The sequence below is a fragment of the Meleagris gallopavo genome, chromosome 5, assembly GCF_000146605.3.
Source record: "Meleagris gallopavo isolate NT-WF06-2002-E0010 breed Aviagen turkey brand Nicholas breeding stock chromosome 5, Turkey_5.1, whole genome shotgun sequence".
Classification (NCBI taxonomy): domain Eukaryota; kingdom Metazoa; phylum Chordata; class Aves; order Galliformes; family Phasianidae; genus Meleagris; species Meleagris gallopavo.
Window position 1 is genome coordinate 26,154,237 of NC_015015.2, and position 18,388 is coordinate 26,172,624.

General features: G+C 37.3%; 1 protein-coding gene across 3 annotated transcripts in view; it reads right to left on the minus strand.

The window, feature by feature from the left end:
• Nucleotides 1–16,097, minus strand: part of SIPA1L1 (signal induced proliferation associated 1 like 1) — a 152,899-nt gene extending 136,802 nt beyond the window's left edge. For all 3 annotated transcript variants that reach the window (XM_019615609.2, XM_010711501.3, XM_010711500.3), the window contains exon 1: nt 16,008–16,097. The gene's annotated coding sequence lies outside the window, so the exon portion shown is untranslated. The remainder of the gene's footprint in view (nt 1–16,007) is intronic.
• Between the last annotated feature and the right edge of the window lie 2,291 nt (nt 16,098–18,388).

Here is an 18,388-nt window from a genome sequence, read left to right on the forward strand (position 1 = left end):
AAAAACCCTATTTTTTTTTTTATCATTCTGGATTATTTTACATGCAAATATTATAGCATATATAAAACAGATGTGCTGACTACCATTTCAAGTTTTTCCTACTTGGCTGTTTATACTTTCAACACCTGTTTCCAAATGTTTCCTATCCAGTGCTTAATGATGAAACAGCATTTGTTTTGTTCCATTTTAAAGGCAACAAATTCAGGTAGTTAGTAATAACCTGTACAGAGCATAAGAAAATAGCAGATAAACTTTGTAAATTCACTGTAAACCTTGCCAAAGAGATGGAAGTGCAATCTCCCAGCATGCTGTTAGGTGAAAGTTTGGCTTTCACGCTGAGACAGGAGCTGCAGCTTCAGCTGGGGTGCTGGAGGTGTAGCACTCAGTGCATCTTTTAGAAAAAGAATTATCCCATTTCACAATTCTGGAACAAAGATGTATCTTTCAGATATCTTTTGCTTGCATTTCTAAACCCACCCATATATATATGTATATCTATGTATATATGCACGTGTATGCACACAAGATGCTGACTTGTCAGTCTAGAAGAGGTGGATACTGGTTTGTATTTCAGGTGCAATAGACATTTCATCCACAGTTCATTTACATTCCCGCAGTTCATGTGGCTACTGCTGCCAGAGTCATCGGTGGTAACCATACTATTCCCCTTTCAAATGTTTAGGGAAGAGAACTTCCACTGAAAGATACTCAGTCATCTACAGCATCAGTTAGGCCAGCCTTCTGCAATTCTTTTCTTGGTCATCACTTGGAAAAAAAAAGCAGTATATCCCAAAAGCTGCGTGTGTCCCTATGCATTAAATAAGGATTTTCCTAGGAAAATGTATTTATATGTGATGGTTTAAATTGCAGTTTGCTATTTATGACACATTTCTACAATTGTCAATTCTTAAGGAAACAGAAGAGAAGGAAAATGATTCAAATGAGGAAAACAATGACTAATAAAGGCCAGTTTGACAAAAGCTTTGAGTCTCAGGTGGCCTCTCTGAGAAGCAGGTGAAAGCAGCTATTTGCAGACTGAAAAATGCAACCAAGTAAAACATAAATACATTTTCAAATAAAGAAAGAACCAACTCTAAACAGGATTTCTCAGGCTACTTCTCCTGATGCTCCAAACACTCCTCCTTGAAGTTTCCACCACGACAGCAGTCTGAATTCTCCGGGGTACCAGGCACAACTGCAGTACTGACAGCATGCAGTCACACCTGCAAAGCTTTGGTCACAGAAGCAAAAACACTTCAGAGCTTGGGTCATATTCTTAATACAAATTATGGGTTCATCATCTGCCAGTTCACCTAATAGACAAAAGCAAGTTTCTTTTTACATTATTCTAGTTTCTCATTATCCAAAGAAATTATTTATAAAAAGGAGTTTTTTTCCCAATTCTTAATTCTAACTAAATCTACATTACACTAACTTAAATTCACACTTATTTCTAGTTTCACTAAATATACCGAACTACAAATAAGCAGAATGCTGCCTTCCTTTAATATTTACAGAATAAAACAAACATTCAATAATAAATAATTGGTTTTGGAGGGCAATGCAAGACACTGCAGTGGCTCACTTATACCACTTATTTTGCAGAAGGGAAAGAAGGAAAATGCAGTTATCTGAAAATCTCCTGCAATCTGATCAATTCCATTCAAATATGTTCATTGGTACAAGCATTTCTGACACAGGAGGGAAAATGGCTAAGTATCAGCAAAATGTGAAATTTCACATGATTTCTCGGCTCAGGTTGATTGTGTCACTCTAACCTTTAATCAGGAATCCAAAGAATACATCTATTCAAAATGCATCCTTTTGCTGTGCTGAGAACAAAACATGGATAATTTAACTAATCCCAGACACACACAGACAAAAAAAGGCATTACATTAGCTGATTTACCACGTCCTCTACTTGACAAGCTAAGCAGAAAAAAAATGTTGAACTAAAGCAAAATAAATTCATAGCAGCAAATGCTGTATTTGGCGGACTTAGCAAGCACCATAAGCTGACGTCAGATATAGAAAGTCTATAATAACTGAAGGTACAAGGTAAGACTACATCATAGCCTCTTTGGACAAAGAAAGTCAACAGAAGTATTGTTTCTATTAACATAGAGATAATTGAGTACTCCAGTATGCAGAGGTAGTTAAAAAAAAATAAAGTTGCTTGCATCTTGACATACACTTTACCTGGCATAGCAAGAATCCCACATTACATGGCATGCCTCTCTGTGTGGCTATACACATCTGCAGGCAAACAAAGGGGTTCAACAAAATTACTTATAGTTGTACAATACAAATATTCAGAGGCACTGACACCTATGCCTATCACACATTTATAATGCCACTACTACCCAACCTGCTGGTGGCAATAATGCACAGAAAGTCAAGCAGGATTTTGGAAACAAACTTCAAGAAAAACAGAGAGGAAACAACTTGTAATCAAGTTCTAAGAAAAAAAAAATTAACAATCCAGACTTATGGGGGATACCAGTTTGGAGATTAAATATTTGTGCACTATGATATTTGTAAGAACTTATTTTGAATAAGATGCTTGGTTTTACTTTTCCTCCCACTGGTAGCATGCTACATGCTGATACCTTAGGAGGTGCTTGCAGCTGAGAGAAAAGGGGACAAGCCTGAAAAAAAGCAGGTTAAATTGGAGTAAGTTGTGAAACAGTAAGCAGGGACAGATACTTGCTACATGTGTGAAAACTAAATCTAAGATAAGCCCTCCTGCTTTTAAAAAAGCTTTCATAAAAGATGCAACCAAAGTAGCAATCATAGTTGTTTAGAACGTACCCTTTATAAAGGATTGGATTTGCAGATCTAATCAGAAAGGGATAAGGCAGGACACTTTGCACTTAATTTATGACATAGGCAAACAAAACCAATTAAACAGCTTTTATGTATGAATATACATTAAAGGCTAGTGCAGGATTTTAGCTTTGGTGGCTCAAAGAACTGCATTCTCATCTTATGTCAGATTAAAATTAAATAAAAAATTGTTTCCCTCTTGGCAATTAGGGAAGCGAGTGGCTCAAAGAGACCTGCTTGCCAGCTGATCTTTGCGGTCCTACTAATGACTCAAATACAGTACAGAACACAGAAAGCATTAACAGTTCTCAAACTTGGGCTCCCAGCAGCAAGACAAATTTGATTCATTTCCCCATCCATGACAATCCTAGCTAACAATGCTAAATAACCCTTGACAAACAACTACTAAAATACCAGACCGAAAAACAGACGTGCAATCATCTTTCTGAAGTTAGCTGGACCATTCACAAGTGCTGTTACATTCAGAAACTAACATTACCCTCAGGGTAGATAGTTTATCAAAGGAAAACTGAGCCTAGAGACTTCTCTAAGATCTTAAAAAAGCCAATAGGGAGGGGGGAAAAAGTATATACAGAACATCCAAAACAGAATACGTTCCTGCAATATCAATCTGCTTATCAATTTGCCTTGCACCAGCTTGACTCATTTACACTAAATATTAAAGCTGACCATAAAATTATCATAATGGGATTTGAACACATCAGCAGGTGCTCAGTAAAAAGCACATCAACATCACTCCAAAAGAAAAAAAACAAGACAAAAAAAAAACCTGTAAATCAACAGACAATAAGAAAAAACAGTGTATAACTGATTTAAGAAATAACAAGGCTATCATAACAGCTGACCTTTCAAAGCTTCTCACGGACACTGTCTGGAATACCTTTAACTCACCCTAATACACTGTACTAACTATTCCATGCTTTTCATTCTAGTTTAGCTTTGCTGATGACTCTTATAGCAAAACAATTTCTGCTGAACTGTATAAAATAGAAAATACTTTAAAACAGAACTATTTGCTTTTTTCTGTTACTCAAAGGAAAGTACTGTTGCTTTCTGCAACAGTCCTAGATAATTTCGAAATACACAAAGGAAAAAGAAACAAAAAGCCCTGTAGAGTATCAGGAATTTACAACAGCATTCTAATACTCTGCTCATGAAAATTAGCCTTTACTCAAAGAAAAAAAAAAAAAAAGCTGCTCTTTTCATGGTAAGACTAAAAGGTATTTCCTCTGTTCTCCAACATTACTCACACTGTACTAACATAATGGAATTTAGTCCATCTAATGAGAAGTGACGCCAGAGATGCAGCTCAAAAGTTACTTCCAGGTAAGCAACTGACACATGACAAAGCTAGCAATTTCATATTAAATTAATACATATGCAGGGTTGTGCAAGGAATAAAAAAAAAAAGAACTGTAGTGCAACGTTGTTTCTGCATTACCACTACCACTGAATACACAATCACTCACTCCTCAGCACCAACGTACTATAGATAAAACATAAAAAACATTCCCATGATTTCCCAATTCTGTATTCACTGAGAGACTGCACAAGTTGACTTCAGGAATGAATAAGCTCTGCAGTAGGATTCAAATCAGTGAATTTATCAGGAGACATTATCTTTAAGATGCACTGAGCATAAAATACAACTACCTTTCTATTTTCTTGCATTTTATTTCTCTAAACTTACACCAGGAATGCAAAAACCCGTTTTTACTCAAAGATAAATTTTCAAGACATTCCAGCGCCAAGTAGGAGAAATGCAATACACTGTTCTTAGATACTTCACGGCATTAATAGCAAATCCTGTCACAAATATCCCACCACATAATTTTCAGAGCATAGCACTCTTTTGCAAACAATCAGCAGCAGACTGTCAGCTTCACTTCATTGTCCAACAAGTAAACAGCAATTACACCACAAAGAGTTAAGGAAAAATTAGAAAAGCATGCTTGATGATGTTAAGAAGTTTCAGATGTGCTTATGTCTACCACTTTCATCCGGAAGAGATTCAAATTTTTGTGGCTTAAAAGCTGTGAACATGGTTTCACAAGTCAGAAACATTCTGAAGTGTCTCAAGTTGCTCTTTGCTGTACCAAGCAAGGTATATCTAGGTTACATAAACTAGGTATTGAGTCACAAGTCTGAGCTTTCATAAAAGTATCACAGAATCGTAGGGGTTGGAAGGGACCTTCAGAGATCATTGAGTCCAACCTCCCTGCCAAAGCAGGTTCCCTACACCAGGTCGCACAAGTAGGTGTCCAGGCAGGTCTTGAATATCTCCAGAGAAGGAGACTCCACAACCTCCCTGGGCAGCCTGTTCCAGTGCTCCGTCACCTCACCGTAAAGAAGTTCTTGCACACATTTGTGCAGAACTTCCTATGCTGCAGTTTCTGGCTGTTTCCCCTCGTCCTGTCTCCACACACTGCTGAAAACAGTCTGGCCTCACCACTCTGCCTTTCACACCTTAGATATTTACAGACCTGGATCAGGTCCCCTCTCAGTCATCTTTTCTCAAGGCTAAACAGACCCAGTTCACTTAGACTTTCTTCATAGGGGAGATGCTCCAGGCCCTTCCCCATCTTTGTGGCCCTCCGCTGGACTCTCTCCAAGAGATCCTTGTCTTTTTTGATCCTTTATGGAACCTATGAAGTATTAAAAAGTGATACCTTATGCATACAATTGATGCATAAAGAGATGATGCAGGTCCAAATGAAGCTTCAGTTTGGGTGGCGATGGGGAAAGACACAGAAAACACTGGCTTGAGAAACTTCAAGTCTGTGTCCTTCTCAAATAAGATAGGCTGACAGGTTAGCTTTTCATTGGTTTCTATTTGTTTGGGATTTTCTGTTTTACTTTACTGCTGTTTTTGTTTTGTTTTTTAAATAATCTCAAGCATGTTGCCTTACTTTTCCTTTACAAATATGAGGCTTGGGGAAAAAAAGACTAATAAATAAAAAAAAATTGGAAATGAAAAATCAACAGTGAATCCAAAGAAAATATCACCCTGTAAAAAATGGTGAATCTCTCATGAAAGGCTGAAACTTTCTAACTCATTTTGGTAATACAAAAGAACTCTTTTATGATAACTGACAAACGAAGCAAGGAATCTCTCTTCACTTATCCATCCAAGTCTCTCCCAGTATGCCTAGTGGAGACGCTTCTAGTGGAATTATCTACTAGCCACACCAGACCAAACGAACAGCACACTTTATTGCTTAATAAATGTAAATGTAAAAGTCTGCATGTCTCTTAAATAAGGTTATCTTTTAGGAAAAAAAAATTATTTTCAGCAATACATGCTGCTACCAATCCCAGACACACTCTCAATTAAGTGGAGATCCACTAATGTGGTATAAGAAGGGCTCACGCAGCCCCACCAGGATCACCTGAGCAGCTGTTTGCTTTGGCTCACATACAAACAGCTTCCCCTATCCCATGTCCTTTCCTAGCTGGCAGCTATATCACACCCTGTATCAGTAAGATTCAGCTGAGTGCCAATGCAGTTAAAACTGTCTGGGCATTAGCCTTTTTTTCCCCCACTGATAATTCTAGATTTTGCATTTCTAGAAGATTTTTGCTATTTCCTTTTTCAGGCAGCTAAGGGTAAAAACAGATGAGTTAGGAGATATTATTCTCTTCTAAGATAAACCAATGAAACATCATGAGTAGGAGTTATAAACACCTGATACTCCCTGAGCATACGCCCTGGGTGCGTCCATCACATCACTCAGGCCTGGCACTCCCTATGGCTGTAGTTTTGATCTAAAATTCAAGAGCAAAATTGTTGTGGTTGGATAGAAATGAAGCAACAGAGACAGCAGTATTGCTTTTCATAGCCTCACCCTTGGAACATTTTTTAATACGTGGAAGTGGCGCGTGAGTGCTCCTAACAGGACTGAAGAAAGTTACCTCTGGTAACATGGTGGAACATGTAAGGCAGAGTCAAAACCAGACCTCATGTTAATTGTTTTTAGCCACAATTTTCAAATAGCCAGAATTTCATTTAAGTCATGCCACAAGTCAATCAGCATTGAACCTATTCACAGTAAATTTTAGCATAAGCAAATGAGTCACTAAAATTATCTTGTTCTCTGGGATTGTCACGCATTTCCAATTCCCTTCCTGTTGACGAGAAAAAGCAAACAGGTTAGGGAAACAAATAAATACAACTGTTAGACCCTAAATGACCCAACTTGTAGATACTAAGTGCCTATACGCTGGTATTTCAATCTCGCTTTAAAAGGAAAACAGGTATCTTTCAAAATGGAGATTTTAACATGTTAAAATATGACATCTGTGGTCCTTCTAATACATTTTATATCAAAATACTTAAGTCTACATAAGAATTCTAATTATCTAACTACAAAAACACAGGTAGCAAGAATAATCAATAGGATTTGGATTGTGATACCCCAAGCACTTAGCTTGAAACCTCCATCAACCTCAGATTCTTTCCATTACCAATACAACAGATGATTTTAACTCTGGTATCACTTTGGATTTTATCCCAGTTCTGAGATATTCTCTTTAGTAGGGCTGACCTAAAGTCTGACCTAGCTTTGCTCATACCCATGCTACTTGGACCATTCTACTGCAGACTCCCTTCTACCTGCATTTCTGTATCCTTCTGAAGAAACCCCTACAAAGCAGCCCTATTCCTAACTTAATTACTGCACTGTTAAATTATTTGTATCAAACAGTGAATAAGAACTGCAGGAAAAAAACACAGGCTGAAGACTGATGGGCAACAAGGTATGCCTTTCACCAAAATAAGAAACACATAAAAGTGACAATTATTTTACAAAAAGAGCTCCAATAAGACCAACTTTTAATGCACATGGACAAATTGGGTTCAGAGATATGAAAGAAAAAGGAGTTGTTTTGTATTTTAATTTTGAAAAACCTAAACATGATACAGCTTTAATTATTTGAACCTGACTACACAAAACTGTCAGCTAAACAACAGGTCAGTTTAGAGACCAACCCTATGTCTAAATTTTTGAGTGTTTAAGCAATATTACCAAACTTTAGCCCCAAACAAATAACCTGTAGATCAAATATGGAGCCCACTCCTTAACAAAAAGGAGCCAAAAAAATTGGAAATGCAAACATACCAGCACAGCTTTTCATGAGACACACGGGCACATCGTATCACGGGGCAGCCCCTCAAAAGTTTAGGCCTCATTTGATTTGCACTTGCTTTCACTTTCACTTAAGAACCTGATTTCTGAATGTTTCCTAGGAAAAAACTTCTGCCAAAGTGGGAAAGTCAGGGCAGTATCTTTATTTATTGTAAGGTGCATTTTAATTGAAAAGCAGATTAGTACACCCTGAAACTAAGACACATTTTCATACTGGGGAAAAAAAAAAAAAGAACAAACAATAATTTCAGTTTCAGTGGAATACTTGACACTAACAAGGCAGCCTATGAGAAGCCTTGACAGTACTAACCTCACTGAAAAGAGGAAAGAATGGGCAGTTTGTGAGTTTGTACATTTGGGTAGTGGCAGAAAGGACCTGGGAAAGAGGTCCTTTTAAACACCGGAATTCCTATTTTTCAGAAAAACAGTAAGTATCAAACATTAAAGAAATAACATTTAAAGATTAAATTTCAAGCCAAAACTCTTTAAAGTTACTGTCTACAAAATTACAGTAACAGATGGGAACACAATGCCTAGCATTACAACTTTAACACGTATTTAGAAATCGATAAAATCTAGATTATAGATACATTTTTGCAGTACTTATTTTAAACAGAACCCTTCAGAGCTTTAGCTCAGTCACCTGTTAAGAACAGGCTCCAGCAGTGATTTACAGGAATGATTAGACTTTGGAAGAATTGACAGATGGCTTCTTTCATCTTGTGACTAAGCTTTAAACCTAGACCTGCATACCCACCTCAGGTCACAGAGGTGATTGGTTTTCTTATTACTTAAATTTCAAAGCTCCATGCATTTCCTAAACTGCAATTCCAACCCTACTCCTCCCCCCCCCATAACACTGGCTTACAGTTCCCTAGGAATACCAACATAAAATCTACTGCCAAATTAAATTTTCCAGCTTAGCAGATTCCTTTCCCTTGGAACTCATCTTAGCTATTACAGCTGACATTGTTGCCTTCAGACAGCTGTAGAAGCTGGGCAGGCTTCGCTGCTCCCCTCTGCTGCAACGGAGAACAGGAGCAAGAGCTGCAGTGTTTGTGCTGGACATGGCAATGCAAACAGATTCAGATGGGAGACTCACCATAAGGTTAGGAATGGTTTTTCGGTGGGACAGTCTCAACTTGACTGTTGTGCTATTATCTGTTAGGCATCCAATTGTGAGACTTGTACAATTCTGCAATTTATTCTAGCAGACAACCCAAGATGGACAGGAACCATTCAAGCACAAGTACTACCCAAACTGGTCTCAACAGATCCTCTCTGCCAAGACACAAAGAAGAAAGTCAGTTGCTGCCAGTTCACAACCAGAGTGGCGTGGTTCTCCACACTTATGGTCTCATGCTTTTTACAGGTATGCCCAAAACCACCAATCCAGGACACAAACTCAGCAACTTACTATTGCTAAAAGTGCTACTTTATTTTAAGCAAACATACTACCAGTAAATCACGACAAAAATGGGTTTTCTTGTTTACTACGTTTACTAGTTTAAATAACAGACATTCCTGCCCCTCAGTGGTTTCTAGATTAACAAGTGATAGGAGCAGTCATCCAAGGAGTAGCAGCAGGTCATTAAGACAATGCTGCTTTCCAGGCAAGTAGGTTTAGACCAAAGCTGAGGAAACTTTTAGCAAACAATTAGATATCTATTTCTGACATGAATCTCAGTTCTGACTGTTCCATCTCTTAATAAGTTAAGTCAAGCATTAATTAAAAAACAGAATAAAGAGGAATAGTAAAATGGAGTAACTATGAATATTAAAAAACAGCCTAGATTTTTGCATGATAAATATTGCGTATATCATATCAAAAGTAAGGACAATACGAGGTCATAAAGATTGAAAAGTGTGGTTCAAGGAAAGTGGTTCAAGTACAAATAATTCTTAACTTCAACGTATCACTCCACAGATAATCAGCTTCTTTCAATTCTGTCAGGTCTTTCTATCTTTTCATTGCATTATCCATGAAACACCTGCTTTGACTGTTTCCAGCACTGAGAAAACCAAAAACCCTGCCGGACAGTTATTTCAGACTTAAGAATTCAGAAGTCTTCATTACCTAAACAGCCAAACAGAAATCAAGTGCTAAAAAGAAAACAGAGCGGCTTGTTCCCTGAGCAGCACAGAAACATCTAGCACAAACTGCCTCAGTCTGCCTGGAGAGCCTGGAAGAACTTATCCTAAAAATAGCTGACCCTCATCTAGAAAAGGTCTAGAGCAGCCTTGCCTAACTTCCAAGTTCTTCCAGCTTCGGTTGTGGCACTGAAGCGCATGACCTCTAGTGGTCCCTTCAAATCACTTAACATAGGACTTTTCAATGTCCACCTGATAGAAATCTATTTCCAACAAGCCACATGTTTCTCTGTATTAGCCAGACTAATAGTAAACCTTCATGTAACTACAATTTGTCCAATAGATTGCCAGTCCACACTTTAAAAATGACACTACTTTGACTGTAGTACCCTAAGTTTATCACCACAATAATTACTTACTTCTCTTATGAAAGTATTCACAATGGATTTTCCTAGTTTACACTTACTGTATTACTAACAGATATTTTCTTCATTAGACAGGAGCAGTGTACATCAGAGGCGAGAGCAGTATTCGTTCTGATATAATTAACACAAAACGTTGGGCAAGAGATAAACAGGCAAGAAGGAAATCTAGATCCAAAATTTCTCACTTTCACGGTCAAGAATTGATTTTTATCATAGCTAATTAGAAAAGCAACTGTTTCCAATTTAATTTCTCCATTATTATTTTTTATCAATGAAGCATGCATTTTCTAACATGCAAAAAAGAAAAAGAACAAAGCAACTATGGAATGTGTATACTTTCCCTGAATGTCAAACCTAATGCTATTTCAAGATGCAGCTTTGAATAAACCTGTCTCTGCTGTGAGGTATCACATTTACTATGAACATACGCATCAGCTTTCCACTATACAAGTTGCATCTAAACTGCAAATCCATGGGAGCAGGTCATCCTTGATGGAAAAGATTTTTGTCAGTACTTCCTCTTAGGTTGGATCAATGTAGTTGCTGCCTCACCTGTAACAGCCTTAGAGCAGAAAAAGAGATCTGACTGGTTTGTTTCCCTACTCCTACGAACAAGAAGAAACAGTGTCCATGCTCCAGCTTGCCTAAGTTTCTTCCAAGCAATTAAAATTTTAATTCTAATGTAATGCTATTGAGAAGGTCCACATGGTGCTGTAGAAAAACTGTATCATTACATAAAGTTTTATAGTTATAAGTGCCTTGGCTTTCTTTTATACCAAGAAATACCTACTCTTCCTAACAATCATTGCATGAATGAAACCTGTACCAACATAACTCATCTCTATCTCAGTAGCTGCGTGCTTTATGAGAAGCTTTGATTTCATACACACATCCACATAAATCCTATGTATATATCAATGTATCTTTGAATATATGAAATACATATTCATATGCATGAATGTTTTTCCCTTTTCCCCTCCTACACTCAGAATCAAAGCTGTATACACTAGAACAGCAAACACCCAGAGACAGTTCTGAAAGGGTTTTAAAGGCAGAACTATCCTGACCTCTAAAAGAGGAGCAACAAAGAAGTCACATGAGATTTTGAACAATATCAACTCTGAGGATCCTAAGAGGATAGCTATAATGTTATTTCTCTAAGTGAGAAGATTAGAAGTGAGTCAAGATTGACATAATAAAGGCCTCGAAAGAACAATCACTTCAGAAGCAAGAAGGTACATGGGGGATTTTGGAGATAATCTAAAAAGTAACGTTCCCCAGCTGTGATTCCCATCACATTAGCTCATGGAGTATCTTTTTATTTCTAGTGTCTCTTCACAACAGATAGCCTGGAGAGCTCTTTAGAAAACGGAACTAAAGAGCACTCTACTAGGGGTCCTCCTGAACAGCCAGAGAATGACACAGCCAACCTAAAGCACACATTCATAGCATAACTGATGCTTCCAGCTAACAGGAGCTGCACTAAGTTCCACCTTCCATTTCACATACCATCAGTTGGCAGTGTGTGATTACTACCTCTCACTTTCTACGGCATAACATTTCCAGCCTGAAACATGGGCAGACATATATTTACGTAAAAAGTACTTGTGGTAAAGGCTCACAGGAAAAAGTTTATAATATGCCTTAAAAAGTGTGATATTGCTTCCTCTGAGCACTGAATTAATAAGGCCAGTACTCCTTTTAAACATTTATACCGTTAGTTTCCTACTTCAAATGAATTAGTGAAACCAGTGAATATCTCATATGAAGAAAGTGAAATTAATTTAGATAGATAAATTCTTGTTTCCATAGGTATGAGAGAAAAATGCATTAAACAGCCATTCCATTCAGCATTTCCACCTTCACACTGACCATAAATGCATAGAGTAGAAAGAGCAAGGATAATGTGTTACTTGTGAAGAATCTCTTTATGTAGCTCTGGTTCAAGGAGGGATTTCCCTCATTCATTCTATTTTTAAAATCCGTGAAACAGGGCTGAAGTTTCAGCTAATCTCATTTCTTTCAGATGTCAGTTCAGAAAGAAGAGGAAAGATTTGCTTTCAACTTTGAGCAGCTTAGCTTGCAGGTCCCTCTGCAAGAGAGGCTTGTCCATTATTCAGATCCATCCAGTCACAATGAAGTGCTCAAGTCTCCCTCAATGGGCCAATGAAACCCAAGAAATTCATTATATAATCACACTGGTAAATTCTCAAAGGGAGAATGTGGGCACACACAACTACAGCAGATGACGTTTCTCTCTCCAAGTCAGTTACAAAATCCCATGGATATTTCTGCCACCTGACTCAAGACAGTTTGTCTTTAGACAGTTAGATGATAAATCAACGCTTTGACATCGCATACCATGCAAATTTCAAAAATAGAATAACAAATAAAAAAATCAGTTATATCTGAATAGTAACAGAACAATTACTGACTACAAACATCACACTTGGGAACACAAGCTACGTGAAATACAGGGTGTAGCACAAAGTGTTTAATTTTATTGCAAAACAGTACTTAGATTTCAGGAATAAGAGCATCAAAACGTTCCTCAAAGGACATAAAAACTTCCCTTGATTGTGATTTTCAAGCATACATAGTAAGAATTAAACACTTAGAAATATTTCTATTACCATAGTGCATAACAAATTAAACCACAAACAGAGCCTACTTCATTAGGTGCAGCAAAAACAAAGACAGCTCCTGAGATAATTACCTAAACTACTTGTTGTACTGTGAGGATTTGGCCATTAACATTGAAACTGCATTGTTTCAGCCTGAGGGAAAGACGCCATGTAGTTAAGGATGCACATTTTCTGTTGTGCAATGCCCTCTTTGGATTGCTTGTTTCTCTCTGATCTTCATGAACTATGTCAAGTTGCCCTTCAGTATGGTATGCAATTCTCCACATTCCAGCTGGTTCAAGTGGCTGCAGCCACAGCCAGACCCCTTGCCTCCCTCATAGTACGCGCACCTGAGCTAGAAAAGATTTGGTCTTAGGCAAGATACTGCAGGCAGACAAAAGCCATGTCTGGAAGAGACTTAAAAATGACCATTCCCACAAGTAAAAGAAATCTGTACCAACAACTGCACTTGCATACTCATGCTTTTATTTAAGACCCTCCAAAACCAACCAGAAATGCTTTCCATCAGCCTAAGCCAGTCAAGCTATTAACACTCATCTTTGATTGGCAATGGGAAAAGCCAAACCAAACCTATTTTTAAATGACATTGGGAGTGGATTATTACAAGAAAGTTACCCAGGGTACATCACAGCATCCCTGAGATCTCCCTCACAGCATTGTGACCTGACTCTCAAGCACCACCACCTGCACGGGCCACGCTGCAGATGTCCTGCCATCCTCCGCTGATCTCTACTTCCCTTCAAGGGCAACACCCAGCTAAACAGTTACAAATACTGTTGTTAACATGAAAGTCATTAATGCCTTCTGAGGACACCTTAAGTTAATTGGCAGAGAGAGAGAAAGATCAGCCCAGGACTGTCATGAGGTCAGATACCATGCATAACCTAATGCAGCTGAAGGTGAACTTCTACAAAGCTAACATTTCCCCAGAAATGAACATGTCCAGCAGGACTGCAATACATTCAATCCATTTAACAATTCCTAAGTGTGACAGCACTTGTTTATATATATATATCAAAAAAGAAGGGGAAAATAATTTAAAAGCTTACATGCTTCTGTTTGGCTGAGAAGCATCACACTTAAGTGTCAAACTCCTTCTAAACTTCCCAATAACAAAGATATCACTACATTTTTTTGTATATCCAAATACCTCACCTCCAGTGGGTTACAACAGATCCTCTAATTAATCTGTCATAGTACTCAAATTTGAACCCTTTTTCAAAGAAAAAAAAAAAAAAAAAGGAAAGCTGTTCTTTCAACAGCCATTCAATTAGAACTTTTTTTTTTTTGCCTTAGAAGGTAAAAAACAGATTATTTCCCAAAAACTAGCATACAATTTCTCATCAAGGTCTTCTCAGTTCAGTCCTGTTATTCTGACTATTTTTACTTTTTTTCCAGAAATAAGGGTGCAGCAGAGTAGCTCTAAAAAGCAAAATACTGACTACGACCACCATTCAAGATGATCAACTGTCAGGAGAACATTTAAAGAATTAGTTCTGCAAACACATGAAAAACACACGTTTAAGTCAAATATTCTGAGTATTTACAACCCGCAAAAATTATCCCAAAGGCAAAATTACTTTACAATATTAATTAGTGAAAAATCCCAGAAAACCAATTTTTAAGCAAGAATTATAAAGCACATTTTCCCTTCTACTATAAGTAGCAGCTGTCCTATTTATTTTTCAGGCTTTTTACTCCACGCTGTTACTGTTTATATACAAACTTTGACAGAAGAAGGAAAAAAAAAAAGAAAAAGAAAACCTACATCCTTCGATACTTTAAGATAACCATCAGAAAATAACCTTTAAAAAGAACCACGTAACTCATCATTTCAAGCTTATCCCCATAAACACTGTTGGCTAATTCCATTTACTCCAGAAAGCCAGGATACCCTCTGAGAAAATCACAGATTAGCCTACGCTTACAAAAAGATATTCTTTGAAGTTTTAAGGACACGTTTCACTTCTACAGAGACTTCCCCACCATCTCCCACACACAGCCTCCATAAGGCTCTACTGCCTGGCAAATAAGATGCAAAATAATGTGCAGACAGCAGCCATTTGGCCAAGTGATAGCACATGAAACAGCGGGCACAGTAACTAGGAAAATGGTCTAACAGTTATACTATTGAAGTGAAGTTTTCACACCCAGCTCCAGAGTTCTGCAAATCACTCTTCTGGTGATGGGGCCATTAAGGCTGGTGGCATATCCTCAAAATTATGGTTATATACATATACATGAAAATGAATTTATTGTGTATATACATGAACAAACTAACAAGATGTAGCTATATTCAGATATTTGTGGTATCAGATCATAAGTGATGCAAATAAGGGTCGCACTACACTCTTAAGTTTTCAAACACTTGTAATGATAGAACGCACTTCTCTCCCCTTGCAGTGGTTTCAGCACTAACTCTTGTCATACTCTTCTCCTGCAGAAGACATTGAAAAACCAAATGGAATGAAATTTAACCAGCTAAATCTCATTAACTTCTAAACAAAAGAAGTTAGATTAATTCAAGCCATGTATAAATACTTTCATAAGAATTTGTTGCTTTCTAGTACTAAAAAATTCAGATCTTTTTCCCAGGTAATAGGAAATATATAGGAAACACAGATAACAGCCTCTCTGGTATCATTTACAGGTTAACCCTGCAAAATCCACAAATAGAAAGGGAACCAACAGATGCAATGCTGACACACGTAAGATTAAAAAAGAACCACAAACTTTATATAAAAGCAAGTAGCAGTGGCTTTCAAAGCAGCAAATTACAATTGCACAAGCCAAACTATCTTGTTTGTTTTTTTTTTCAGTAGGTCATCTTTGAAACTGGAAAATTTTTGACTTACTTTCAAAGTGCACAACTGCAGCGTTTCCAAGTCTCCATTACATCACAGGCTCTTGTTTTGACACATGCTTCAACAGAATAGCATTCGGGACTCTGAGTTAAAAAAAAAATCTTTTTAGAAAGATGAGAATACTAGCATTACCTTTCATTTCATAACAGTGAGAAAGATTACAGGCAGAATCATAAAGTAATACATTTTCCAAGTAGACCAGAGAAGTTTTCTAACAGTAAAAAGAAAAACCATTGCCTACGACTACACCACTGCCACCAAAGTTTCTTGTGAGAAAAAAAAACCTAATCCTTCTTTGTTTGCTTCTAGCAAACAATTCATTTTTAAAAATCTAGTTTACTAAGATGTTACCCTAAACACATCACTGGTGACCAAGATGTAGTCTGTTGTGTTTATCAACATCTGCTGCACACAGAGCATGTTTTCTCCAACCGCTGTATCAAAAATATTGCTTATACTGAAGGGGAGAAGGGTAAACATTATAAAGTTGCATCTACCTTAAGGTTGGTAAGACTGTGAGTGATTTTCATGTGATACTGTATTCTCTGTCGATCCTCTTATTGCTGCTTAACCTTGAGTTATCCCATTAGAAAATAATTGATATTTGTTTTTAACACAGATTAACATCAGCTAGATTTAAGCAAGAATGAGTGCTAATTAATGAAACTCAATACTTAAGGTACAGCATTCAAGGAAAGAAAGAGCATGGGGAAAAGAAGCCAAAGGTTACAATGTAAATGACTAGGCTGATAAAGTGTTTCAATTTCACTGAATTTAATATTATTATAGTTTAAAAAAATAGAGGAGTCTGGAAAAAAGTAGAAAACCAACCCATTAAAACGGCTGGTGATAAACTTCTCATCATCCCTTGGCCACCAGCTTCTAAACTTTGGCATCACTGAAATTGTACAGTGACTTGAAATATGAGTGGGTAATTACCACTGGTCTCTGCATACAACAATCCCAACACATCCTCCAAATCTTTCATCAGAAATGGATGTCTTTCATTTTCTGTAATTACTATAAACATTGCCCTGCCACTGACCAAAATTTCCTTATTACAGAAAACTCTGTATATTTTCACAACAGAGCATTCTCTGCTATTCTATTCTCCCCCACAAAGAGAGTTCATTACAGCTGGAAGTATTGACTGGTAAGAAAAAGCAGTCAATGTTCTACTGCAACAAAGAATAAATTTTATGAGTTAAAATGTGAACCTACCCTGGAATCTTTTTTCACCTGCATTTCAAAGAAGTGTACAACCCTTTCTCAGTCTGTTAAACAAAGAACTATAGCACAGCAGAAACAGCAGGTCTCAGAAACCTATCACTTGCAAAAATGGACAGGTTTTAAGGAAGGCTTGGAGTTCATTTAAGAGCAAAAACTCTGCTGCAGATGCCACGTTGTCACAATCCAAAGAAAACGATTGTGACCACTGAGCTCCCTTCAGAGCAGTTCATGCCATACCTTCACATTTCTGGCTCACCTCCCCTTTCATCTTACTCTCCACTCCTTTGTAACATTTGCCACTTATTTTCCACAGTTACTTGAAAATTCTTGTTTTCATACTCAAATTCTCCATACTAAGTGAAATATTTATTCCACATTCTATGTTTTGGAATTTATATATATCATACAAGTGTCTTATTTTTCATAGTACAGAATTCTACAGAAGCATTGCCAGAAACATGAAATGGAGCTGTATCCTCTGAAAGAAGTATACTGCTATTGCTTCCAGTTTAACTTTTTTTGCATGATAAATTAACTTTTAAGCAACTTTGAGTCTCATTAGCAGTCTAAAGAGCAAGTATGGGCAAACCTAAAAGGCCTGAAACAAAATCTATTTCCATATATGTATAGAATACCAATCTTATAATTTAGATATTAAAAAAAAAAAAAAATCACATGGCCAAAATACAATCTACAACTGTCTACTGTCTTCCACAACACATCTATAGATTACAGGGTGTCAGCTCTTACCCAAATTCCCTCTGTCAACCTGTCTGTGAAAGTGTGCTTCATTAGTGACAATACCAGAAGGCACTTCACTTCAGACAACGCATATTTTTCATGTACTCAGGAAAACATTGGGGGTGGTTACGTTCGTTTCTAAAAGAGGTTGATCTGCTTAATCTGCTTAATTTCTTCACCCACTGGTAAGTAATATCAGTAATATCACCCACTAGCAGTAACATCAGCTTCCATATTGCACTTCTCAAAAACAAATACAAATTTTTAGTGGAAGCAAAAATTTATTGTTTGGTGGCACCAAGTCAGAATTCAGAAAGATTGCAAGAACAAGACCTTTGGGGAATAAGCTTGTGTTTCTACCAAAGCAACCTGCTTTCCTTCCCAAACTGTACTGACGATGG